The sequence below is a fragment of the Ranitomeya imitator genome, chromosome 1 (assembly GCF_032444005.1).
Source record: "Ranitomeya imitator isolate aRanImi1 chromosome 1, aRanImi1.pri, whole genome shotgun sequence".
In the NCBI taxonomy this organism is placed as follows: Eukaryota; Metazoa; Chordata; class Amphibia; order Anura; family Dendrobatidae; genus Ranitomeya; species Ranitomeya imitator.
Genome location: NC_091282.1, coordinates 273,124,739 through 273,152,090, shown reverse-complemented (window position 1 = coordinate 273,152,090; position 27,352 = coordinate 273,124,739). Strand labels below are relative to the sequence as shown.

The following is a 27,352-nucleotide window of genomic DNA, read 5'->3' as shown; positions in this document are numbered from 1 at the left end:
GCTATTCTAAGGTGACATTAAGCCTGGTTAATAATGGAGAGGTTTCAATAAGACACCTATCCATTATTAATCCAATATTAATAAAGGGTTAAAAAAACACACACACACATTAGGAAAAAAGTATTTTAATGAAATAAAGACACATGGTGTTGTAATAGTTTATTAAACGTTCAATCCAATTGAAGACCCTTGTCACCTGAAACAAAGTTAAATTAAAAAAACAACAATATCCCATACCTTCTGTCGTTCAGTCTTGTCCCACACTGTAAATCCATCAGAAGGGATTAAATAATTCTACAAGCAGAAGCCTGCTAATGCAGCCGCCCCTGCCTGTAAAAACTGGGGAATGAAAGGAAAGCAGGGGATCGTAGCTGCCTAGACTTGCGGTGCTGCGCCCCCTGCTGGCATAAACTCATGCATGGGAACTCGAGCATGGGAATTTTTCTGATTATTTTCTCATGCTCGAGTTCATATGAGTTTATGCCAGCAGGGGGCGCAGCACCGCAAGTCCAGGTAGCGATGATCCCCTGCTTTCCTTTCATTTTCCAGTTTTTACAGGCAGGAGCACAGCTGCATTAGCAGGCTTCTGCTTGTAGAATTATTTAACCCCTTCTGATGGATTTACATCGTGGGACTTGACTGTAACACCGGAGAGGTATGGGATATTGTTGTTTTTTATGTTAACTTTGTTTCAGGTGACAAGGGTCTTCAATTGGATTGAGAGTATAATAAATTATTACAACACCATGTGTCTTTATTTCATTAAAATACTTTTTTCCTAATGTGTTTTTTTTAACCTTTTATTAATATTGGATTAATAATGGATAGGTGTCTTATTGACACCTCTCCATTATTAACCATTCTTAATGTCACCTTACAATAGCAAAGTGATATTAACCCTTTATTACCCCATATCCCACCGCTACAGGGGAGTGGGAAGAGAGTGGCCAAGTGCCAGAATAGGCGCATCTAATAGATGTGCCTTTTCTGGGGTGGCTGGGGGCAGATGTTTTTAGCCAGGGGGGGCCAATAACCATGGTCCCTCTCTAGGCTATTAATATCTGCCCTCAGTCACTGACTTTACCACTCTGGCGGAGAAATTTGCGCGGGAGCGAAAGGCCAGTTTTTTCCGTGATTTAACCCTTTATTTTAACAGCTTGTCTCATATCCTGTCAGGTTTGGGAAGGAGATGGCAGAAAAGCCAGTAATTCAATTGCCGGCTTTTGCTATCTAGCGCTATATGAAATATAAATATATGTATATATATATATGTGTCTCACTGATATATAATATATATATATATCTATACTATGTGAAGACATTAATTTTATCTATTCTATTCTAACCTGTCAGTGTGATTTTACTGTACACCGCACTGAATTGCCGGCTTTTCTATAGAACACCGATGCGTATTTCTTGCAAGTCACACTGATGGTCCGTGTGTAATCCGATTTTTTTTCTCGCACCCATAGACTTGCATTGGCGATTCTCAGCTGAGATACGCTGACAATCGCAGCATGCTGCGATTTCACTTGGATCCTGAATACGGCCGAGAAAACAACGGATAATAGGAGCTGCCCCATAAATTAACATCGGGCCGAGTGCGATGCGATTTTTTTATAGCATTGCACTCGTCTGTATTACGGTCTAGTGTGACTCCGGCCTAAATAAGAGAGAGTCAAATCGCATAAAATAGTTAATAAATAACATTTCCCACATGTCTACTTTACATAAGCACAATTTTTGAAACATAGTTTTTTTTTTTTGTTAGGAAGTTATAAGGGTTAAATTTGACTAGTGATTTTTCATTTTTACAACAAAATTTGCAAAACCATTTTTTTAAGGACCACCTCATGTTTGAAGTGACTTTGAGGGGCCTATATGACAGAAAATAACCAAATATGACACATGTGAGGAATTCTTGGAATGTGGAAGGAAAAAATAATTATTAATTTTTCTTTCACAAAAATTTTGTTTTAGACCTAATTTTTTTTTTTTTTTAACTTTTGCAAGGGTAACAGGAGAAAATGGACTATACAATTTGTTGGGCAATTTATCCGGAGCATGCCGATACCCCATATGTGGGGGAAATCTACTGTTTGTGTGCTCGGAAGGGAAGTAGTGCCATTTCACTTTTTGAATACAAAATTTGCTGGCATAATTAACGGATGCCATATCGTGTTTGGAGAGCCCCTGATGTGCCTAAACAGTGGAAACCTCCACAGGTGACACCATTTTGCAAACTAGACCTCCTAGGGAACTTATCTAGATGTGTATTGAGCATTGTAAACCACAGGTGCTTCACAGAAGTTTATAACGTAGAGCCATGAAAATAAAAAAAATAAAATTTTTCCCAGATAAATCTTTTTTCCAGCTCCAAATTTCCAAATACCCAATATGTGGAGGAAAACAACTGTTTGGGTGCACGGCAGGGCTTGGAAGGGAAGGAGAGCCATTCGACTTTTGAATGTAAAATTTACTGGAATAATTCGCGGATGCCATGTCACGTTTGGAGAGCCCCTGATGTACCTAAACAGTGAAAGAAAAAAACAAGTCACATCATTTTAGAAACTAGACCCCTTTTGGGAACTTCTCCCGCCCACAAATTCATAATGATGCTATCAAGGATTTATAATGAATGGGGGATGACACAGGACAAGGACTAAGCCTATGTGCACATGTTCAGGATTTGCAGGAGAAAATTCTGCTGCATATCCCCTAATGTATTGGAAGGAAGAACACTGCTTAAAACACATTTTTCCCATGCTTTTGTTGCATATTTCCCCCACTCAGTAGTATGTGTGAAATATGCTACAAGAATTGACATTATGCAGATATTAATCTGCTACAAATCTGCAAGAAAAAATAAGTAGCGTGTGCAGGAGACTTCAGGGATCTTATTCACTTTGATTGTACTGTAAAACCTTGCATGTTTTCGATAAAAACAAACGTAGTGTATGCACATATCCTTCAAGTTAATTGTGGAGAGTCGCAAACTGAATAATTTATATTATTGGGCGTCGGAGATGGTGGCCCGATTCTAACGCATCGGGTATTCTAGAATATGTATTTATGTATGTATATAGCAGCCACATAGTCTATAGCACAGGCCACGTAGTATATAGGAGCCATGTAGTATATAGCAGACAAATACTATGTGGCCTGTGCTATATACTATGTGGCTGCTATGTACATACATATTGTAAAATACCCGATGCGTTAACACAGGCCACGCAATATATAACAGTGGTCACGCAGTATATAACACAGCCACGTACTATATAACACAGCCCACGCAGTATATAACAGCCACGCAGTATATAACACAGGCGACGTAGTATATAACACAGGCCACGCAGTATATAACACTGGCCATGTAATATATAGCACAGCCCACGCAGTATATAACACTGCCCACGCAGTATATAACACTGCCCACGCAGTATGTAACAGTGGCCACGTAATATATAGCACAGCCCATGCAGTATATCCCACAGCCCACATAGTATATAACACTGCCTATGTAGTATATAGCAGCCACGCGGTATCTAACACAGCCCACGTAGTATACAGCAGTGTGGGCACCATATCCCTGTTAAAAAAATAATTAAAATAAAAAATAGTTATATCACGAGACCGCTAAGTCTTCTGGGTAATTTTGCAATGCATCGCCGGGAACGGAAAATGGAGGCAGGCGCGTGTGGCTCGGCGGACTACGAAGGGTGAGAATAGCAGGTTTTTTGCTTTTTTAATATTTTTAACATTACATTTTTTTACTATTGATGCCGCATAGGCAGCATCAATAGTAAAAAGTTGGGGACACACAGGGTTAATAGCAGCGGTTACAGAGTGCGTTATCCACGGCATAACGCGGTCCGTTACCGCCGGCATTAACCCTGTGTGAGCGGTGACTGGAGGCGAGTATGCGGGCGCCGGGCACTGACTGCGGGGAGTAAGGAGTGGCCATTTTCTTCCAGACTGTGCCCGTCGCTGATTGGTTGTGGCTGTTTTGCCGCGACCAATCAGCGACTTGGATTTCCATGACAGCCAGAGGCCGCGACCAATGAATATCCGTGACAGACAGAAAGACGGAAGTGACCCTTAGACAATTATATAGTAGATATTTTTATGGTGGGGTACATATCTGTGGGGGGGACACACATGTATGTATATAATGTATGTGACCTTGTCATTTTTAGGGCTGCGACGATCATCGTGACAAGACAAGTCTTGGCTGGGACATGTCAACATGAAAGTCTGACGAGATGGAGAAGAAACTGTAGAAAACAAATCTAATCTGACGAGATGTCAGCGGTAAGTGCCTGAATGCAAATATTATTCTGTATCTGCACTGTGTGACTTGGAGTGATAATGTTATCTGTAAAATCCTTTAGGCCACATTCTCACATTTGTGTGATATGGCTGTGCGCGTCCAGATTTTTTTTGATCGTATGGCACAAGGATTTGTAGAATTTTATAGGTCCACTAGATGGTGGCCTGATTCTAACACATTGAGTATTCTAGAATACACTGTATATGTAGCTTATCTATGAATATTTTAGAATATACAATGAATACGCAGAATTTGGCTGTCCGGGTGCGACCAATTAGCGAAGCGTGGTTCAAATCCTGCGCCAATTCGCGGCCGGAGTGCGCCTGTCGCTGATTGTTCGCGGCCGGCCACGTAGTATATAGCACAGCCACAAAGTATATAACACCACCACGTAGTATATAGCAGCGCACATAGCATATAAAACAGCCACGTACTGTAGTATATAACACAGCTCACGTAGTATATAACAGCCCACATAGGATATAACAGCCACGTAGTATATAACACAGCCCACTCAGTATATAACACAGCCCATGTAGTGTATAACACAGCCATGTAGTGTATAACACAGCCCACGTAGTATATTGCACAGCCACGTAGTATGTAGCACAGCCCACGTAGTATATTGCACAGCCACGTAGTATATTGCACAGCCCACGTAGTATATTGCACAGCCCACGTAGTTTATAGCACAGCCCACATAGTATATTGCACAGCCATGTAGTATGTAGCACAGCCATGTAGTATGTAGCACAGCCCACGTAGTATATTGCACATCCCACGTAGTGTATTGCACAGCCCACGTAGTATATTGCACAGCCACGTAGTATATTGCACAGCCACGTTTTATATAGCACAGCCCACGTATTATATAGCACAGCCCACGTAGTATATAGCACAGCCACGTAGTATGTAGCACAGCCCACACAGTATATTACACAGCCCATAGTATATTGCACAGCCACGTAGTATATTGTACAGCCCACGTAGTATATTGCACAGCCCACGTAATATATAGCACAGCCCACGTAGTATATAGCACAGCCCATGTAGTATATAGCACAGCCATGTAGTATATTGCACAGCTGATGCAGTATATTGCAGAGCCGACACAGTATATAGCACAGCCCACCCAGTATATTACACAGCCACGTAGTATATTGCAAAGCCCACGTAATATATTGATATGTTGCACAGCCCACGTAGTATATTGCACAGCCCATGTGTAGTATATAGCACAGCCACGTAGTATATAGCACAGCCCATGTAGTATATAGCACAGCCACATAGTACATTGCACAGCCGACGCAGTATACTGCAGAGTCGATTCAGTATATAGCACAGCCCATGTAGTATATTACACAGCCACGTAGTATATTACACAGCCACGTAGTATATTACACAGCCCACAAAATATATAACACAGCCACGTATTATATTGCACAGCCGATGTAGTATATAACACAGCCCACACAGTATATAGCAATGTGCGCACCATATCCCTGTTAAAAAAAAAAGAATTAAAATAAAAAATAGTTATATACTCACCCTCCGACGGCCCCCGGATCCAGCCCAGGCCTTTCCCGCTCCTCGCGCGCCGCTCCGGTCCCAAGCGGCAATAACACGTGATGATGTAGGCGGTCACGAGACCGCTACGTCATCTCCGGTCACTGCTGCAATGCATTCTGGGGATCGGAGCAGCGCGCGAGGAGCGGGAAAGGCCTGGGCTGGATGCGGGGGCAGTCGGAGGGTGAGTATATAATGATTTTTTTATATTTTTTATTATTTTTAACATTACGTGCTTTTACTATTGATGCTGCATAGGCAGCATCAATAGTAAAAAGTTGGTCACACAGAGGGTTAACCCCTTTCTGCCATTAGACGTACTATTGCGTCCATGTGGGGTGGGCTTTACTTCCCAAGGACGCAATAGTACGTCATATGCGATCGGCAGCGCTCACGGGGGGAGCGCCGCCGATCGCGGCCGGGTGTCAGCTGTTTATCGCAGCTGACATCCGGCACTATGTGCCAGGAGCGGTCACGGACCGCCCCCGGCACATTAACCCCCGGCACACCGCGATCAAAGATGATCGCGATGTGCCGGCGGTGCAGGGAAGCACCGCGCAGGGAGGGGGCTCCCTGCGGGCTTCCCTGAGCCCCCCGCAGCAACGTGATGTGATCGCGTTGCTGCGAGGGTCTCACCTCCCTCCCTGCTCCCTCCAGCCCCGGATCCAAGATGGCCGCGGATCCGGGTCCTGCAGGGAGGGAGGTGGCTTCACAGAGCCTGCTCAGAGCAGGCACTGTGAAGGCTGCAGCGCTGCATGTCAGATCAGTGATCTGACAGAGTGCTGTGCAAACTGTCAGATCACTGATCTGTGATGTCCCCCCTGGGACAAAGTAAAAAAGTAAAAAAAAAAAATTTCAAATGTGTAAAAAAAAATAAAAAAAAATATTCCAAAATAATGAAAAAAAATATATATATATTATTCCCATAAATACATTTCTTTATCTAAATAAAAAATCAAAACAATAAAAGTACACATATTTAGTATCGCCGCGTCCGTAACGGCCCGACCTATAAAACTGGCCCACTAGTTAACCCCTTCAGTAAACACCGTAAGAAAAAAAAAAAAAAAACTAGGCAAAAAACAACGTTTTATTATCATACCGCCGAACAAAAAGTGGAATAACACGCGATCAAAAAGACAGATATAACTAACCATGGTACCGCTGAAAGCGTCATATTGTCCTGCAAAAAACTAGCCGCCATACAGCATCATCAGCAAAAAAATAAAAAAGTTATAGTCCTGAGAATAAAGCGATGCAAAAATAATTATTTTTTCTATAAAATAGTTTTTATCGTATAAAAGCGCCAAAACATAAAAAAATGATATAAATGAGGTGTCGCTGTAATCGTACTGACCCGAAGAATAAAACTGCTTCATCAATTTTACCAAACGCGGAACGGTATAAACGCCTCCCCCAAAAGAAATTCATGAATAGCTGGTTTTTGGTCATTCTGCCTCACAAAAATCGGAATAAAAAGCGATCAAAAAATGTCACGTGCCCGAAAATGTTACCAATAAAAACATCAACTCGTCCCGCAAAAAACAAGACCTCACATGACTCTGTGGACCAAAATATAGAAAAATTATAGCTCTCAAAATGTGGTAACGCAAAAAATATTTTTTGCAATATAAAGCGTCTTTCAGTGTGTGACGGCTGCCAATCATAAAAATCCGCTAAAAAACCCGCTATAAAAGTAAATCAAACCCCCCTTCATCACCCCCTTAGTTAGGGAAAAATTAAAAAAATGTATTTATTTCCATTTTCCCATTAGGGCTAGGGTTAGAGTTAGGGCTAGGGTTAGGGCTAGGGTTAGGGCTAGGGCTAGGGCTAGGGTTAGGGCTAGGGTTAGGGCTAGGGTTAGGGCTAGGGTTAGGGTTAGGGTTAGGGCTAGGGTTAGGGCTAGGGTTAGGGCTAGGGCTAGGGTTAGGGTTAGGGATAGGGTTAGGGCTAGGGTTAGGGCTAGGGTTAGGGCTAGGGCTACAGTTAGGGTTGGGGCTAAAGTTACAGTTAGGGTTTAGATTACATTTACGGTTGGGAATAGGGTTGGGATTAGGGTTAGGGGTGTGTCAGGGTTAGAGGTGTGGTTAGGGTTACTGTTGGGATTAGGGTTAGGGATGTGTTTGGATTAGGGTTTCAGTTATAATTGGGGGGTTTCCACTGTTTAGGCACATCAGGGGCTCTCCAAACGCGACATGGCGTCCGATCTCAATTCCAGCCAATTCTGCGTTGAAAAAGTAAAACAGTGCTTCTTCCCTTCCGAGCTCTCCCGTGTGCCCAAACAGGGGTTTACCCCAACATATGGGGTATCAGCGTACTCAGGACAAATAGGACAACAACTTTTGGGGTCCAATTTCTCCTGCTACCCTTGGGAAAATACAAAACTCGGGGCTAAAACATATTTTTTGTGGGAAAAAAAAAGATTTTTTATTTTCACGGCTCTGCGTTATAAACTGTAGTGAAACACTTGGGGGTTCAAAGTTCTCACAACACATCTAGATTAGTTCCCTGGGGGGTCTAGTTTCCAATATGGGGTCACTTGTGGGGGGTTTCTACTGTTTAGGTACATTAGGGGTTCTGCAAACGCAATGTGACGTCTGCAGACCATTCCATCTAAGTCTGCATTCCAAATGGCGCTCCTTCCCTTCCGAGCTCTGCCATGCGCTCAAACGGTGGTTTCCCCCAACATACGGGGTATCAGCGTACTCAGGACAAATTGGACAACAACTTTTGGGGTCGAATTTCTCCTCTTACCCTCGGGAAAATACAAAACTGGGGGCTAAAAAATAATTTTGGAGGGAAAGATTTTTTTTTTTAATTTTCACGGCTCTGCGTTACAAACTGTAGTGAAACACTTGGGGGTTCAAAGCTATCACAACACATCTAGATGAGTTCCTTAGGTGGTCTAGTTTCCAAAATGGTGTCACTTGTGGGAGGTTTCTACTGTTTAGGTACATTAGGGGCTCTGCAAATGCAATGTGACACCTGCAGACCATTCCATCTAAGTCCTCATTCCAAATGGAGCTCCTTCCCTTCCGAGCCCTCCCATGCGCCCAAAAAGTGGTTCCCCCCCACATATGGGGTATCAGCGCACTCAGGACAAATTGGACAACAAATTGTGGGGTCGAATTTCTCCTGTTACCCTCGGGAAAATACAAAACTGGGGGCTAAAAAATAATTTTTGTGGGAAAAAAATTTTGTTTTATTTTTACGGCTCTGCATTATAAACTTCTGTGAAGCACTTGGTGGGTCAAAGTGCTCACCACACCTCTAGATAAGTTCCTTAGGGGGTCTACTTTCCAAAATGGTGTCACTTGTGGGGGGTTTCAATGTTTAGGCACATCAGTGGCTCTTCAAACGCAACATGACGTCCCATCTCAATTCCTGTCAATTTTGCATTGAAAAGTCAAACGGCGCTCCTTCCCTTCCGAGCTCTCCCATCCGCCCAAACAGTGGTTTACCCCCACATATGGGCTATCAGCGTACTCAGGACAAATTGTACAACAACTTTTGGGGTCCAATTTCTTCTCTTACCCTTGGGAAAATAAAAAATTGGGGGCGAAAAGATAATTTTTGTGAAAAAATATGATTTTTTATTTTTACGGTTCTACATTATAAACTTCTGTGAAGCACTTGTTGGGTCACAGTGCTCACCACACCTCTAGATAAGCTCCTTAGGGGGTCTACTTTCCAAAATGGTGTCACTTGTGGGGGGTTTCAATGTTTAGCCACATCAGGGGCTCTCCAAACGAAACATGGCGTCCCATCTCAATTCCAGTCAATTTTGCATTGAAAAGTCAAATGGCACTCCTTCGCTTCCGAGCTCTGCCATGCGCCCAAACAGTGGTTTACCCCCACATGTGGGGTATTGGCATACTCAGGACAAATTGTACAACAATGTTTGGGGTCCATTTTCTCCTGTTACCCTTGGTAAAATAAAACAAATTGGAGCTGAATTAAATTTTTTGTGAAAAAAAGTTAAATGTTCATTTTTATTTAAACATTCAAAAAATTCCTGTGAAGCACCAGAAGGGTTAATAAACTTCTTGAATATGGTTTTGAGCACCTTGAGGGGTGTAGTTTTTAGAATGGTGTCACACTTGGGTATTTTCTATCATATAGACCCCTCAAAATGACTTCAAATGAGATGTGGTCCCTAAAATAAAATGGTGGTGTAGAAATGAGAAATTGCTGGTCAACTTTTAACCCTTATAACTCCCTAACAAAAAAAAATTTTGGTTCCAAAATTGTGCTGATGTAAAGTAGACATGTGGGAAATGTTACTTATTAAGTATTTTGTGTGACATATCTCTGTGATTTAATTGCATAAAAATTCAAATTTGGAAAATTGCGAAATTTTCATAATTTTCGCCAAATTTCCGTTTTTTTCACAAATAAACGCAGGTACTATCAAATAATTTTTACCATTGTCATGAAGTACAATATGTCATGAGAAAACAATGTCAGAATCACCAGGATCCATTGAAGCGTTCCAGAGTTATAACCTCATAAAGGGACAGTGGTCAGAATTGTAAAAATTGGCCCGGTCATTAACGTGCAAACCACCCTTGGGGGTAAAGGGGTTAATGGCAGCGTTAACGGACTGCCTTACATCGCGTTAACGCTATGTGGGCGCTGACTGGGGGGGGAGTAGGAAGGGGGCACTGACTGCAAGGGAGAGGCCAATTTGCATCCGGACTGTGCCCGTCGCTGATTGGTCGCAACCTCGGGCCGCGACCAGTCAGCGACGCAGGATTTCCGAGACAGACAGACGGAAGTGACCCTTAAACAATTATATAGTAGGATTCACACATCCTTGAAAATCATGGATCTGAGAATGAGATCCTTGAGGGTCAGAGAATATTTTGTTCTGATCCAATTTTGAGGATCAGAATAGGACATGCTCAGTGCTTCTGTAAATGCGGGCAGCACACCTACACTGAACAAAGATACAAGAATGCAGCCTTATTATGTATAGCACAGCCTCTTAGTGTATAGTGTACTTATTTATTACGTATTGTGCTGTCCTTAGTTACATAGTTTCTTCTTTTATATGTAACACCGTCCCTTATTACATACCATCCACTCTAGTAATATATGGTGCTGTCCCTTATTATACAGCTGTCTCTTACACAGTGCATTCTTGTTATTTTTGGTAACCTCTTCATGACCGGAGGTATTTTCGTTTTTGCATTTTAGCTTTTTGCTCTCCTTCCCAGAGCCATAACTTTTTATTTTTCTGTCAATGTGGCCATGTCAGGACTTGTTTTTTTGCAGGACGAGTTGTACTTTTGAACAATACCATTAGTTTTAACATATTGTGTACTGAAAATGGGAAAAAAAATTCCAAGTGCGGTAAAATTCCAAAAAAGTGCAATTCCATAAATGTTTTTTTGCTTTGCTTTTTTGCTATGTAAAACTTGTGAAATTTGGTGGACAGTCATTTTCAGGTCTCTCCAGAGATGCTTAATTGGGCTTAGGTCAGGGATCTGGCTGGGCCAGTCAAGAATGGTCAGAGTTGTTCTGAAGAAAAGCCTTTAAGCTGTGTGCTTAGGGTCATTGTGTTGATGGAAGGTGAACCTTCGGCCAAGTCTGAGGTCCAGAGCACTCTGGAAGAGGGAAGAGGTTTTCATCCAGGATATCTCTGTACTTAGCCGCATTCATGTTTCCTTCAATGACAACCAGTCATCCTGTCCCTGCAGCTGAAAAACACCCCCATAGCATGATGATATCACCAACATGTTTCACTGTTGGGATTGTTTTGGGCAGGTGATGAGCAGTGCCTGGTTTTCTCCACACATACCACTTGCAATTAGCACCAAAAAGGTCTATCTTAATCTCATCAGACCAGAGAATCTTATTTCTCATAGTCTGGGAGTTATGTATGTGTTTTTTAGCAAACTCTATGCAGGCTTTCATATGTCTTGCACTGAGAAGCTTCTGTTGGGCCACTCTGCCATAAAGGCCCGACTGGTGGAAGGCTGCAGTGATAGTTGACTTTGTGGAACTTTCTCCCATCTCCCTACTGCATCTCTGAAGCTCAGCCACAGTAATCTTGGGGTTCTTCTTTACTTCTCTCACCAAGGCTCTTCTCCCACGATTGCTCAGTTTGGCAGGACGGCCAGATCTAGGAAGACTTCTAGTGGTCCCAAACTTCTTCCATTTTAAGGATTATCTAGGCCACTGCGCTCTTAAGACCCTTGAGTACTGCAGACATTCTGCTGTAAGCTTGGCCAGATCTGTGCCTTGCCACAATTCTGTCTCTGAGCTCCTTGGCCAGTTCCTTTGACCTCATGATTCTCATTTGGTGTGACATGCACTGTGAGCTGTGAGGTCTTATATAGACAGGTGTGTGCCTTTCCAAATCAAGTACTATCAGGTTAATTCAACACAGCTGGACTCCAATAAAGGAGTAGAACAATCTCAAGGAGGATTATAAGGAAATGGACAGCATGTGACTTAAAGGGAATCTGTCACCCCAAAAATCGTATACGAGTTAAGGCCACCAGCATCAGGGGCTTATATACAGCATTCTGTAATGCTGTAGATAAGCCCCCGATGTAACCTGAAAAGTGAGAAAAACAGGTTATATTATACTCACTCAGAGCAAAGTACTGCAGTGTGCAGGGGTCGGGAAAGGTCAGAGAGGCCCGGCGCCTGCGCACTGCAGTACTTTGCTCTGCCCTCAACAGGGCAGACAAAGTACGCCTGCGCAGGAGCCGCGGCAGGAAGGCAAGAAGAGGACGTCATCGTATGAAGATAAGAGGCCCCGGACCGCGACGCCCATCGGACCCGAAATGAACCGGGACCGCCCTTGGGTGAGTATAATATAACCTGTTTTTCTTACCTTTCAGGTTACATCGGGGGCTTATCTACAGCATTACAGAATGCTGTAGATAAGCCCCTGATGCCGGTGGCCTTAGCTCATTTTCGGGGTGACAGATTCCCTTTAAATATGTTTGTCTGAGCAAAGGGTCTTAATACTTATGACCATGTGATTTCAGGTTTTCTCTTATATTACATTTGCAAAAATTACTACATTTCTGTTCTTTTTTCAGTCAAGATGGGGTGCAGAGGGTACATTAACGTGAAAAAAAAAAACTTTTTTGAATTTACCAAATGACTGCAATGACACAAAGAGTGAAAAATCTAATGGGGTCTGAATATTTTCCGTACCCACTGTATGTGCGTTTTTTTACCTGTGGATTTTCCGCATCTAATGTAAGTCTATGGGTAAAGTCTGCACAGAAAACTCAGCGCACCCGCAAGAGAAAGTGACATGCTGCAGATTTGAAACACCCTAGGTCAGTTTATGCTGAGTAAAAACAAAGTACATTGGGCATGAGATTTCTATAAATCCCATCCACTTTACTGGAACTGTAAGACGCTGCGTTTTTTTATGCAGCAATAATGCAGCATCAAAAACGCACCAAAAGCTCATTGTGGGAACGTAACCTTAGAAGAAAAATCTCACAAACAACAAAAACGTTTGCATTTTACACATTTATTATAATGTGTGAAAAACTGAAAAAATGCTAAAATAGACATGCGGCAGATAACAAAAAAAACTCAAAAACCAATGGGGAAAAAAAAGCCATGCATGAGATTTTTGAAATCTTTCACCTTACTGCTAAAGTAAAAAAGAAGCATTTTTGCTGCAGAAAAATAGCATGTGTGAGAATACACTGATCCTGCCTGGGAGAAGTTATCTGCAAAGATCATAAAGTGCAGCTCAAGACAGGGCTACCTCCCCAAGAGATCGGACTGTCCTTTGGGGTCCCCACCTCCTATGTGGGAGCAGACGATGGTGTAGTTGACACAGGGGGCTGTCGCCCATTTCTACATCGAGGGCTCAGGCACTCTACAAAGTTTGGTCACTTACAGCCCAGGCACATGTGAATCGGAGCAGCCTCCCAAGGAAGGAGAAGAACCGGACACCAGAAGAATATTACTGTATTACCCTCCTTATAATTTTTTCCTGGCTTTGCACTTTGTGCAAACTCTTTGAGTGTAAGAGTACATCAACTACACTTTCAAGATATTTGAATGATGCCGACCAGTTGTTGCTTTCAAGGAGCTATGGATGACCCTCTTTATAATTTTTTCCTTTCTTTGCACTGTGTGCAGAGCTTTTGAGTCTAGGAGTACCACATCTACACAATATTTGAATGAGACACTCCAGTTGCTGCCTTCAAGGATGTATGAATGACCCTGCTTGTATTTTTTAGCAGGCTTTGCACTGTGTGCAGAGCTTTTGAGTGTAGGAGTACCACTATACAACAATATAAACAGAATGTGTGTGAGGTCCTCATTTATGTGTGTATCTGAGTACCTCTTCTATCTAATTTTGGCAGTTCTTGCTTCCTACATAAATTACATGGAAATTTCCATTTTTTTCATTAAAAAACTAATAATTTAATAAAAATAAAATAAAGTAAAATTTTGTCTTACTTAAATTATTTTTAAATCCTTTTAAAATTTAAATCCTTATACACAAGTCATTATACTGTAAACTCCAATTTCTAGTCAATCACACAGCCTAATAAATGACGCATCAATGAATTCAGTGTCACAGCCCCTGCCTCTCGCTGCCTTCAGGTTACATTGCAAAAATCTGTTGACAGATTGTCCTCAAACTGTATATTATCCTGCTCACACCCTGACCGGTAGCTTCCCGTCTACACTGTGCAGTTAGAAAGCTGCTATCGAGTGGTGGAAGTTACACAGATTTGCCTGTCTGGGCCACAAGTGACCTGTAGTCAGATACTGTTAATTTTCAGTTGATAAAATGCTGATTGCATTGAATCTATACCACACAGCCTTATAAGTGACATCCCTTATATCAGGGTCTCGGGTCCTATTTTGTGATATTGTCAGATTAAATAGCAAAAGCCTCCTGAGTCCCTTTAAAAGGACTGTCAGTACCGTGCACAAAGATGTATCCAATCATTTCAATACACCTTCCCACTACTTTTTTACCTCAATCTGCATATCCACCTGCAACTGATTTGAGAGCAGTAAAAAGCCCCGGGCACTACAAGTATTTGGAGCAGCTAAGTAAGTGAGCACTGCCAGCTGGTGGCCGCTGCCACCGAAGACGCTTACACCGTGCAGCAACGCTCACTATCGGGGCCCTGTAGTGCAAAAGCATTGCAGAGTATTCGAACAGTGTAAACATCATGTCCCATAGTGGGACAATGTAAATAAAAAGTTATTAAAAATTGTAAAAATATAAAAAAAACAACTAATAAAGAACAAGAGAAAAATAATTATTATTTCAATAAATATGTTTATTTATGTAAAAAAACAAACAAAAAAGTACGCATATTTGGTATTGCTGCATCTGGAACGACCCGACCTACAAAACTGTCCCACTAGTTAACCCCTTAAAAATAAACATAAAGATGAGGCAAAAACTATGCTTTACCATCATGCCACCAAACAAAAAGTACAATAAAATGTGATCAAAAAGACCAATGTAAATAAAAATGGTACAGCTGAAAACGTTCCGCAAAAAAAACAAGTGGCCATACAGTTCCATCAGCTGAAAAATAAAAAAGTTATAGATCTCGGAATAAAGAGATGCAAAAATAATTATTTTTTTACATAAAAAAAGATAAAATCTGGTATTGCTGTAAAAAAAGAAAAAAAAGCTGCTTTATTAATTTTACGGCATAAGAAAAAAAAACAATTCCTGAATTGCTATTTTTTGTTCATTCTGGCTCCCAAAAAGTGGAATAGAAAGTGATCAAAAAATGTCATGTACACAAAAATTGTACCAAAAAATGTCAACTCGTCCCACAAAAGAGAAGCTGTTACATGACTCTGTCAGGTCAATTATGGAAAAAGTATAGCTGTCTAAATATGGGGATGCAAAAACTAGTTTTTGAAATAAAGTGCCTTTTAGTGTGTGACAGCAGCCAAACATACAGAAGGGAAAAAAGTATTTAGTCAGCCACCAATTGTGCAAGTTCTCCCACTTAAAGATGAGAGGCCTGCAATTGACATCATAGGTAGACCACAACTATGAGAGTTAAAACTGAGAAAACAAATCCAGAAAATCACCTTGTCTGCTTTGGCAAGATTTATTTTTCAAACTATGGTGGAAATAAGTATTTGGTCACCTAAAAACATGCAAGATTTCTGGTTCTCACAGACCTGTAACTTCTTCTTTAAGAGGCCCCTCTGTCCTCCACTCATTACTTAGTAGTAGTAGTAATGGCACCTGTTTGAACTTGTTTTCAGTATAAAAGACACCAGTCCACAACCACAAACAGTCACATTCCAAACTCCACTATGGTGAAGACCAAAGAGCTGTCGAAGTACACCAGAAACAAAATTGTAGCCCTGCACCAAGCTGGGAAGACTGAATGTGCAATATGCAAGAAGATTGGTATGATGAAATGGACTGCGGGAGCAATAATAAGAAAATGGAAAACATACAAGACCACTGATAATCTCTCTCGATCTGGGGCTCCATGCAAGATCTCACCCCTTGGTGTCAAAATGATCACAAGAACGGTGAGCAAAAATCCCAGAACCACACAAGGGGAACTAGTGAATGATCTGCATAGAGCTGGGACCACCATAACAAAGGCTACCATCAGTAACACACTACGCTGCCAGAGACTCAGATCCTGCAGAGCCAGACGTGTTCCCCTGCTTAAGCCACTACATGTCCGGGCACATCTGAACTTTGCTAGAGAGCATATGTATTATCCAGAAGAGTGTTGGGAGAATGTCATATGGTCTGATGAAACCAAAGTAGAACTATTTGGTAGAAACATAACTCGTTGTGCTTGGAGGAGACAGAATGCTGAGTTGCATCCAAATAACACCATACCTACTGTGAAGCATGGGGGTGGCAACATCATACTTTGGGGCTGTTTCTCTGCAAAGGGACCAGGACGACTAATCCATGTAAATGAAAGAATGAATGCGGCCATGTATTGTGAGATTTTGAGTGCAAACCTCCTTCCATCAGCAAGGGCATTTAAGATGAAATGTGGATGGGTCTTTCAGCATGATAATGATCCCAAGCACACCGCCAGGGCAATGAAGGAGTGGCTTCGTATGAAGCATATGAAGGTCCTTGAGTGGCCTAGCCAGTCTCCAGATCTCAACCAGATAGAAAAACTTTGGAGGGAGATGAAAGTCCGTGTTGCCCAGTGACAGGCCCAAAATATCACTGCTCTAAAGGAGATCTGCATGGAGGAATGGGCCAACATACCACTAACAGTGTGTGCCAACCTTGTGAAGACTTACAGAAAATGTTTACAATACAAAAGATCTAACCCCGGCACACTCCAAAAACATGAAGACAGAACTGTTGCTTTCAAAGTTTTTTTTTAATATATCTTGCGCAAAAGAGAATGGTTTCCAACGTTTCGGCTCAGGCACGAGCCTTCGTCAGGAAGACAATCTTATGGTAGTTTTATCGTATGTAGGTCCTGGGCTCTCAGATTGCCCTATGGAAGTCTGTCAAAAGTGGTCTTGATTGGCCGGCAGAATGGAATTAAATGAAACTGTTCACACCCATAGTCCATAGTGGACTCTCCTTTGTTATCAATTGCTTGGAAAACAGATGTATTGAAGTAGACTTAGCCTTTGTATCTTTCAAAAGTAATGGAATGCACATAAGGTATTGTAAGAGGTAGTTAGACCATAATGAGCCTTATTCACGGTTCATAGGGAAGGCTGCAGCTGGCATATGGCTCCCACCCTGTGTCCTTGTTAGTGACCGCTTCAGTGTGGAGGCAAGGAGAATTTTACAGAAAATGTTTGACCTCTGTCATTGCCAACAAAGGATATATAACAAAATATTGAGATGAACTTTCGTTCCCCTCTCATATGGGGCACACCACTCAGAAGAAATTGCACAACAAATGTTTGGGTCTATTTTCTCCTGTTACCCTTGTAAAAGTAAAAAAAAATTGGGTCTAAAGCAAAATTTTTGTGAAAAAAATTAAATGTTTATTTTTTCCTTCTACTTTCCATTAATTCATGCAAAGAACCTGAAGGGTTCATAAAATTCTTGGATGTGTTTTTGAGTACCTTGAGAGGTGCAGTTTGTAGAATGGTGTCACTTCAAATGTGATGTGATCCATAAAAAAATGGTTTTCTAAATTTTGTTGTAAAAATTAGAAATTGCTGGTCAACTTTTAACCATTATAACTTCCCAACAAAAAAATTATGTTTCACAAATTGTGCTGTTGTGAAGTAGACATGTGGGAAATGTTATTTATTAATTATTTTGTGTGGCATGACTCTCTGATTTAACCCCTTTCTGACATATGATGTACTATCCCGTCAAGGTGGGGTGGGCCCGTATGACCACCGATGGGATAGTACATCATACGCGATCGGTCGCGCTCACGGGGGGAGCGCGGCCGATCGCGGCCAGGTGTCAGCTGCCTATCGCAGCAGACATCCAGCACTATGTGCCAGGAGCGGCCACGGACCGCCCCCGGCACATTAACCCCGGCACACCGCGATCAAACATGATCACGGTGTGCCGGCGGTATAGGGAAGCATCACGCAGGTAGGGGGCTCCCTGCGTGCTCCACTGAGACCCCCGCAGCAACGCGATGTGATCGCGTTGCTGCGAGGGTCTCTTACCTCTCCTCCCTGAAGCAGGCTCGGATCCAAAATGGCCGCGGCATCCGGGTCCTGCAGGGAGGGAGGTGGTTTACCAAGTGCCTGCTCATAGCAGGCGCTTGGTAAGCCTGCAGTGCTGTAAGTCAGATCGCTGATCTGACAGAGTGCTGTGCAAAAAAAGTTTTAAAAAAAATTTCCACAAAAAAAAATCCTAAATAAAGAAAAAAAAATATTATTCCCATAAATACATTTCTTTATCGTAATAAAAAAACAAACAATAAAAGTACACATATTTAGCATCGCCGTGTCCGTAACACCCCAAACTATAAAACTGTCCCACTAGTTAACCCCTTCAGTAAACACCGTAAGAAAAATAAACAAGGCAAAAAACAACGTTTTATTATCATACCGCCGAACAAAAAGTGGAATAACACGCGATCAAAAAACAGATATAAATAACCATGGTACCGCTGAAATCGTCATCTTGTCCCACAAAAAACGAGCCACCATACAGCATCATCAGCAAAAAAATAAAAAAGTTATAGTCCTGAGAATAAAGCGATGCCAAAATAATTATTTTTTCTATAAAATAGTTTTTATCGTATAAAAGCGCCAAGACATAAAAAAAATGATATAAATGAGATATCGCTGTAATCGTACTGACGAAGAATAAAACTGCTTTAACAATTTTACCAAACGCGGAAGGGTATAAACGCCTTCCCCAAAAGAAATTCATGAATAACTGGTTTTTGGTCATTCTGCCTCACAAAAATCGGAATATAAAGTGATCAAAAAATGTCACGTGCCTGAAAATGTTACCAATAAAAACATCAACTCGTCCCGCAAAAAATAAGACCTCACATGACTCTGTGGACGCAAATATGGAAAAATTATAGCTCTCAAAATGTGGTAACGCAAAAAATATTTTTTGCAATAAAAAGCGTCTTTCAGTGTGTGACGGCTGCCAATCATAAAAATCCACTAAATAACACGCTATAAAAGTAAATCAAACCCCCCTTCATCACCCCCTTAGTTAGTGAAAAATTAAAAACTTAAAAAAATGTATTTATTTCCATTTTCCCGTTAGGGTTAGGGCTAGGGTTAGGGTTGGGGCTAGGGTTAAGGCTACAGTTAGGGTTGGGGCTAAAGTTAGGGTTAGGGTTTGGATTACATTTACGGTTGGGAATAGGGTTGGGATTAGGGTTAGGGGTATGTCTGGGTTAGAGGTGTGGTTAGGGTTACCGTTGGGAATAGGATTAGGGGTGTGTTTGGATTAGGGTTTGAGTTATAATTGGGGGGTTTCCACTGTTTAGGCATATCAGGGGCTCTCCAAAGGCGACATGGCGTCCGATTTCAATTCCAGTCAATTCTGCGTTGAAAAAGTAAAACAGTGCTCCTTCCATTCCGAGCTCTCCCGTGTGCCCAAACAGGGGTTAACCCCAACATATGGGGTATCAGCGTACTCAGGACAATCGGGACAACAACTTTTGGGGTCCAATTTCTCCTGTTACCCTTGGGAAAATACAAAACTGGGGGCTAAAAAATAATTTTTGTGGGGAAAAAAAAGATTTTTTATTTTTACGGCTCTGTGTTATAATCTGTAGTGAAACACTTGGGGGTTCAAAGTTCTCACAAGACATCTAGATAAGTTCCTTGGGGGTCTAGTTTCCAATATGGGGTCACTTGTGGGGGGTTTCTACTGTTTAGGTACATTAGGGGCGCTGCAAACGCAATATGATGCCTGCAGACCATTCCATCTAAGTCTGCATTCCAAATGGCGCTCCTTCCCTTCCGAGCCCTCCCATGCACCCAAACGGTGGTCCCCCCTCCATATATGGGGTATCAGCGTACTCAGGACAAATTGGACAACAACTTTTGGGGTCGAATTTCTCCTGTTACCCTTGAAAAAATACAAAACTGGGGGCTACAAAAATAATTTTTGTGGGAAAAATTTTTTGTTTTATTTTTACGACTCTGCATTATAAACTTCTGTGAAGCCCTTGGTGGGTCAAAGTGCTCTCCACACCTCTAGATAAGTTCCTTAAGGGGTCTACTTTCCAAAATGGTGTCACTTGTGGGGGGTTTCAATGTTTAGACACATCAGTGGCTCTCCAAACGCAACATGGCGTCCCATCTCAATTCCTGTCAATTTTGCATTGAAAAGTCAAATGGCGCTCCTTCCCTTCCGAGCTCTGTCATGCGCCCAAACAGTGGTTTACCCCCACATATGGGGTATCGGCGTACTCAGGACAAATTGTACAACAACTTTTGGCATCCACTTTCTCCTGTTACCCTTGGTAAAATAAAACAAATTGAAGCTGAAGTAAATTTTTTGTGAAAAAAAGTTAAATGTTCATTTTTATTTAAACATTCCAAAAATTCCTGTGAAACACCAGAAGGGTTAATAAACGTCTTGAATCTGGTTCTGAGCACCTTGAGGGGTGAAGTTTTTAGAATGGTGTCACACTTGGGTATTTTCTATCATATAGACCCCTCAAAATGACTTCGAATGTGATGTGGTCCCTAAAAAAAATGGTGTTGTAAAAATGAGAAATTGCTGGTCAACTTTTAACCCTTATAACTCCCTAACAAAAAAAAATTTTGGTTCCAAAATTGTGCTGATGTAAAGTAGACATGTGGGAAATGTTACTTATTAAGTATTTTGTGTGACATATCTCTGTGATTTAATTGCATAAAAATTCAAAGTTGGAAAATTGCGAAATTTTCTAAATTTTCGCCAAATTTCCGTTTTTTTCACAAATAAACGCAGGTAATATCAAAGAAATGTTACCACTGTCATGAAGTACAATATGTCACGAGAAAACAGTGTCAGAATCACTGGGATCCGTTGAAGCGTTCCAGAGTTACAACCTCATAAATGGACAGTGGTCAGAATTGTAAAAATTGGCCTGGTCATTAACGTGCAAACCACCCTTGGGGGTAAAGGGGTTAAGGGCTTTAAAAGTTTGAATGTTGTAAATGTTTTGCCATATTTGATTTTTTTGCAAGTCATTTCAAATAAATTTTACCCCTATCATGAAGTACAGTATGTCACAAGAAAACAGTCTCAGAATCAGTGAGCTCCGTTGAAGCGTTGCAGAGTTATTACCTCATAAACTGACATTGGTCAGAATTGAAAAAAAATTCCTGATCAGGAAGGTGAAAACAGGCTTCGTGGTGGAAGGGTTAATTACACCTTCCCATCTGCTTGTTTTTCCTCTTTCTCAAAGGGCCAGAGAAGGAGGGAAAGTGGGAAGGTGTATTTAAAATCACTGGCCCTGCTGTGAAGCACCAAGTGCCTCTACTTGGTTTTAACAGTCACTCTGTACTGACACTCACTTTAATGGGAACTTGTTACCATGAAAATGCAGTCCAGTGTGCAGGCAGACTGTTATAATATACAGTAGAGTGAGTTGTGCAGATTGATATAACTTGTGGGAGGGGAATAAAAAAAATTCCTGTATAACCAATCATTTAAACTTCTGATTTCTCTGTCCATTTGACAGTTTCATCAGTGACTGACAATGTTCTTTGTACAATTGTGTATACAGAAATGGCTTGTAATCACTGATAGGACCACCAAATGAACCAACAATCCCAGAAAAAGCAGGCTAAATTAGTAAAAAATGGAAGTAGACCCACCGGTAATTCGGTTTCCAGGTAGTTCATGAGGACAGCACCACTAGAGGTAGTCCTTCCTTGACCTATAGCAGGACAGGATCACAGAGGTTAAAAGGCCCCTCCATCCTCCAGTGTTTTTCAAAATACCACAGAAGGATGGATGCAAATGGTCTATACGAGCCCCTATAAAAGTATAAGTAAGAAACCCTTTAACGGCTCATGCTCGATCTCAAACCATGGCAACTTAACGGATGAATGATCTGCATTAAGGTCGATATTGTATAAGCCTAAATATAGGTGAGGGGAAAATAAGGGTGCTGTCTTGAGGGACTACCTGGAAACCAAATTAACGATAGGTCTAATCCCCTTTTTTCATTATGTCCCGCTGGACAGCACCACTGGAGTACCAAAAAAAAAGAGCCTCAAGGACCAAAGTCCCAAGCAAGAATCAGGATAGAGATCAAAACAATATGAAATATTAGAAGAAATATAGACATCTAAAGAAATCAGCAAAGATAAATCACCGTAGTGGGTGTCTGATATCTGTCTAAAATGCTAATATTCAGTATGAATGTGGTAAACGAATTATGCAACAGAAAACTGACAGACACACCCCTGTTGTACCCCAACACCAATAATGAACCGCAGTGATTGGTACATAGATTATACTTATAAACACCGCAGCCACAGAACAGACCTAAAAAAAAAAAAATTATTACCCAGCAAAAGTATAATGATAGTCACTGCCACAACAAAATGAGGACTGTTGCAGACCAATAACCGGTTTGCACGTGCTTAATAACACTACTGTCCCCTCATTGGTTCTCAAGGGCTTAGATTAAACCTTGGTTCCAGACCAGCTTACCATAGCACAAGGAGACCTGCAGGACAGAAACCCTGGATTGCTGGAAGATCAAACAATAACTGTTAGTATATGGATAAATAGGCAGTGCATTGAGATGCCTATACATTACTCATCCAGGAGTTCACGTCTATTATGAATCCTCAGATCTCTAGGCCTCAAGTAAGTGGCTTGATATTATTGAAACTAAGGAAATATGCAGTCTGGCAGATAATATCCCCTGCCATTACCAACTCTGGGTTCCGCATCTGAAGTCCTGAAAGGGAAGCGGTCCAATGTTAACGACACAGGAATTCTGGACTCTGGAATTGATGAAAGTGGTCTAAATAAAGATCTTTCCATTGGTCATGCCATTAACACACACACACAGACACACACACACACATATATAATTGTCTAAGGGTCACTTCCGTCTTTCTGTCTGTCTGTCCTTCTGTCTGTCACTGATATTCATTGGTCGCAGCCTCTGTCATGGAAAGTAGCTGATTGGTCGCGGCAAAACAGCCACGACCAATCAGCGACGGGCACAGTCCGGCGGCAACATGGCCGCTCCTTCCTCCCCGCAGTCAGTGCCCCTCCATACTCCCCTCCAGTCAGCGCTCACACAGGGTTAATAGCAGCGTTAACACTAGGACTACTGGACTCGTGACCCCGACTAGAACTACTGAATGTAGTCATTCTGATTACTGAATTGTTTTTGTTTATTTGTAGAGTTTCATTTGTGGTTATTTATTAATAATTATATATTTTTTTATGTATTATTATTGTGAGATCCAACAGTAATGCTTTGGAATGTTTTCTTTCTGATTTTTCATATTTTTCTACAGGAAATAACAAAAGTAAACTAAGTAAAACAATAATAATAGACGTTTTACAATCATTTATTATTAAAGTGCACACAAATAAACAACAACTCAAGAACAACAAGCAGAGAAAATGACTACTGGGTCAGTCAGTGCTCCTTCTCCTCATTACCTGAAGAAGGTCGTTGGGTCGATACCGGTTGTACTTCATAATGTTTTATTGAGATTAAGCTCCAATTCTACATTTTCCTTCTCTTAAAAAGTACGGCATAATTGACCTTCTAAACATTTGTTGATTCGCATTTCAGGCATCCGTCTTTCATTTACGGCGGTACATTGCCCACACAAAGACTTACGGCAAGTCATACAATAGCCAACAGATCTATTATTTTTGCATTTTTTCTTTTATCTGGCAATTTTTTTTTTGAAGCATCACATCTGAAGATGTAGCAACTTGGGACATGCCACCCTTTCCCCTAGATATAACATAAGGACCACTCAACTCTGTAACAAGCTTTTGCAAAAATGCCTTGCGTGACATTTTTTCGGGGGTCATCTCCTTGTATACTATCCAAGCATTTATACCCGCTAAGTCTAAGGTATTTTCAAATGCGTGAACAGGCCATCTCCTAGTACATATTCTTGTGGTGTATTTGCGTGCCATCTGATCTACTCCATCTACTCCATATTTCATATTTTGTTTCATTATAAAACTTTACATTTTCTGGAGGTTTTTTTAGCAGATTCAGAAGCAACGAGAACATCGGGATGGACGGAACTCAAAATTATCACATTTTTGTTTGGCTTACCTTGATACACGGTAAGTGTAAAATTATCTTCATTTATCTTCAATTTTTCTTTCATTGATTTCATTTCTTTAGGCACTTTTCGTCTTATCTTATTTAGCGTTCCCACGATAGTCGTTCCCTTGCTTTGTAGCTGTTTAGCAAGTTTAACTGATGTAAAATAATTATCAGTGGTAACATTTCAACCTTTTTTCAAAAATGGCTGCAATAATTTCATGACTACGTGGTCAGCTAAACGGTCCTCAGCACGGCGTGAATCATCTTTACCTAGATAAGGGAAGCCATTTCCAAGATATTTGCTATCCTTATCTACAGCTAGCCAATATTTATGGCCATATTTATCCGGCTTGGAAGGCATATATTGCGTGAAAGGACACCTGGTTTTGCTGGGGAAAAGTTGTTCATCAACCGTAATATATGGGCCAGGTTTGTAACAAGCAATGCAATTATCAATAAACCTGTCCCACACAATAGAAAAGAGAGCAAACTTGTCGGTTTGCAGTCTCTGCGATTGATTGGACTTCTCATCAAATCTGAGATAATGCATAATTTGTACAAAACGGTCCCTAGACATTGTCGCTTTGCAAAACGGAATTCCCCAGTCATTTGACCAAATACTGGCAATAGAGTGCTGGCTCGTGCCTGATAATCCACGAGCATAAAATATGGCAATAAATGCATCTAGCTCCTCATCAGAAAGAGTAAACTCTTCATTATTGTCCCTGCGTGCTTCTGCAATTGTACAGTTCTTTATGTGAGTCAAGATAAATTAATCAAAAAATAATCGCCATGCACTCAAATAACTATCACTAATTATATTCCTTCTGGCGTATCCTGTAGGGCCAGGTGCTTCTCTAAGAATGTTTTGGTTTGCACGCCTACCAGGTAAGTTTTCTCCAATCTCAAGAGGTTTCCATTGAATACCATCAGCTGAAACAAGTATTCCTGGAGATTCGCCTTCTGTGGTGTTGGTTGCTGCATCGCCTTCGCCGCCATCGTTATCTGTTGTGGATACATTTCTGGGACGTTTTGCAGATTTTTTCTGTCCATGACCGGGAGGATGGTCGCGAGGCAACATCACCGCATGAGCCTGATCCCCAGTTGATGAGCTTGCAACATCTGGAAAAAAGTTGATGAATATTTAGAATTTTTGTTTTGTAACTCAGTGTGTGGAAGAACAAATAAATACACATAACTACTTACCTTCCGGATTTGATCCTTCTGAGTCTTCATATTCACTAGAAATGTTTTGAGGATTGAAATCTTTATCATTGTTAGTATCAATTCGATTTTCCTGAGATTCAGTATTAGGCTGGAGTCACACTAGCGAGTTTTACAGACGTAAGAGCGCAGAAAATACATCCGTAAAACTCGCCAAACAAACGGCACAATTATTCTCTATGCCCCTATCTGCCGTATTTTACTGATCCGTATTATACTGGCTTCTACGGCCGTAGAAAATCGCAGCATGCTGCGTTTGTCACCGTACTGCGCAAAAAATACGCCAATGAAAGTCTATGGAAGCCAGAAAAATACGGATTACACACGGACCAGCAGTGTGACTTGCGAGAAATACGCAGCGGTGTTAGCGAGAAAAGCCGGCAATTCAGTGCGGTGTACAGTAAAATCACACTGACAGCTTACAATAGAATAGGTAGAATAAATGTGGACACATAGAATAGGTGTATATATATATATATATATATATATATATATATGTCAGTGGGACACATATATGTATATATATTATTACTTCATACAGCGCTAGATAGCTTTACAGCCGGTAATTCAATTACCGGCTTTTGCTATCTCCTTCCTAAACCCGACATGATATGAGACATGGTTTACATACAGTAAACCATGTCATATCCCCATTTTTTTGCACATTCCACACTACTAATGCTAGTAGTGTGTATATGCAAAATTTGGCCGTTCTATCTACTAAATTAAAGGGTTAAATGGCGGAAAAAATTGGCGTGGGCTCCCGCGCAATTTTCTCTGCCATAGTAGTAAAGCCAGTGACTGAGGGCAGATATTAATAGCCTGGAGAGGGTCCATGGTTATTGGCCCCCCTGGCTAAAAACACCTGCCCCCAGCCACCCCAGAAAAGGCACATCTGGAAGATGCGCCTATTCTGGCACTTGGCCACTCTCTTCCCATTCCCGTGTAGCGGTGGGATATGGGGTAATGAAGGGTTAATGTCACCTTGCTATTGTAAGGTGACATTAAGCCAAATTAATAATGGAGAGGCGTCAATTATGACACCTATCCATTATTAATCCAATAGTAGTAAAGGGTTAAAAAAAACACAAACACATTATTAAAAATTATTTTAATGAAATAAACACAAAGGTTGTTGTAATATTTTATTACCGGCTTTAAAGCTATCTAGCGCTGTATGAAGTAATAATATATATACATATATGTGTCTAATGACACATATATATATATATATATATAGACAGTGTGTGTATATATATATATATATATATATATATATATTTTTTTTTTTTTTTTAACACATGGATCCCTTGTATAGCCGTATGTTGGTTTTGCAAGCCTGCGAGAAAAACTCGCAGTACGGATGCCATACGGATTACATGCGGAGGATGCCATGCGCAAAATACGCTGGTACACCCTGCCTACGGAGGAGCTACGGACCACTATTTTGGGGACTTTTCAGCGTATTACGGCCGTAATATACGGACCGTATTGTCTTACGCCGAGTGTGACTCCAGCCTTACAAACAAGCTCTTTTCAGTTC

The 27,352-nt window shown here is 41.2% G+C and overlaps 1 long non-coding RNA gene across 1 annotated transcript in view; it reads left to right on the top strand.

Annotated features, from left to right (window-relative positions):
- The window catches only part of LOC138668866 (uncharacterized), a 39,669-nt gene extending 13,421 nt beyond the window's left edge, over nt 1-26,248 (top strand). Inside the window, exons 2-4 of the long non-coding RNA XR_011319193.1 lie at nt 4,200-4,314; nt 24,523-24,602; nt 25,429-26,248. This is a non-coding gene — a long non-coding RNA (uncharacterized lncRNA). The remainder of the gene's footprint in view (nt 1-4,199; nt 4,315-24,522; nt 24,603-25,428) is intronic.
- The last annotated feature ends 1,104 nt before the right edge of the window (nt 26,249-27,352 follow it).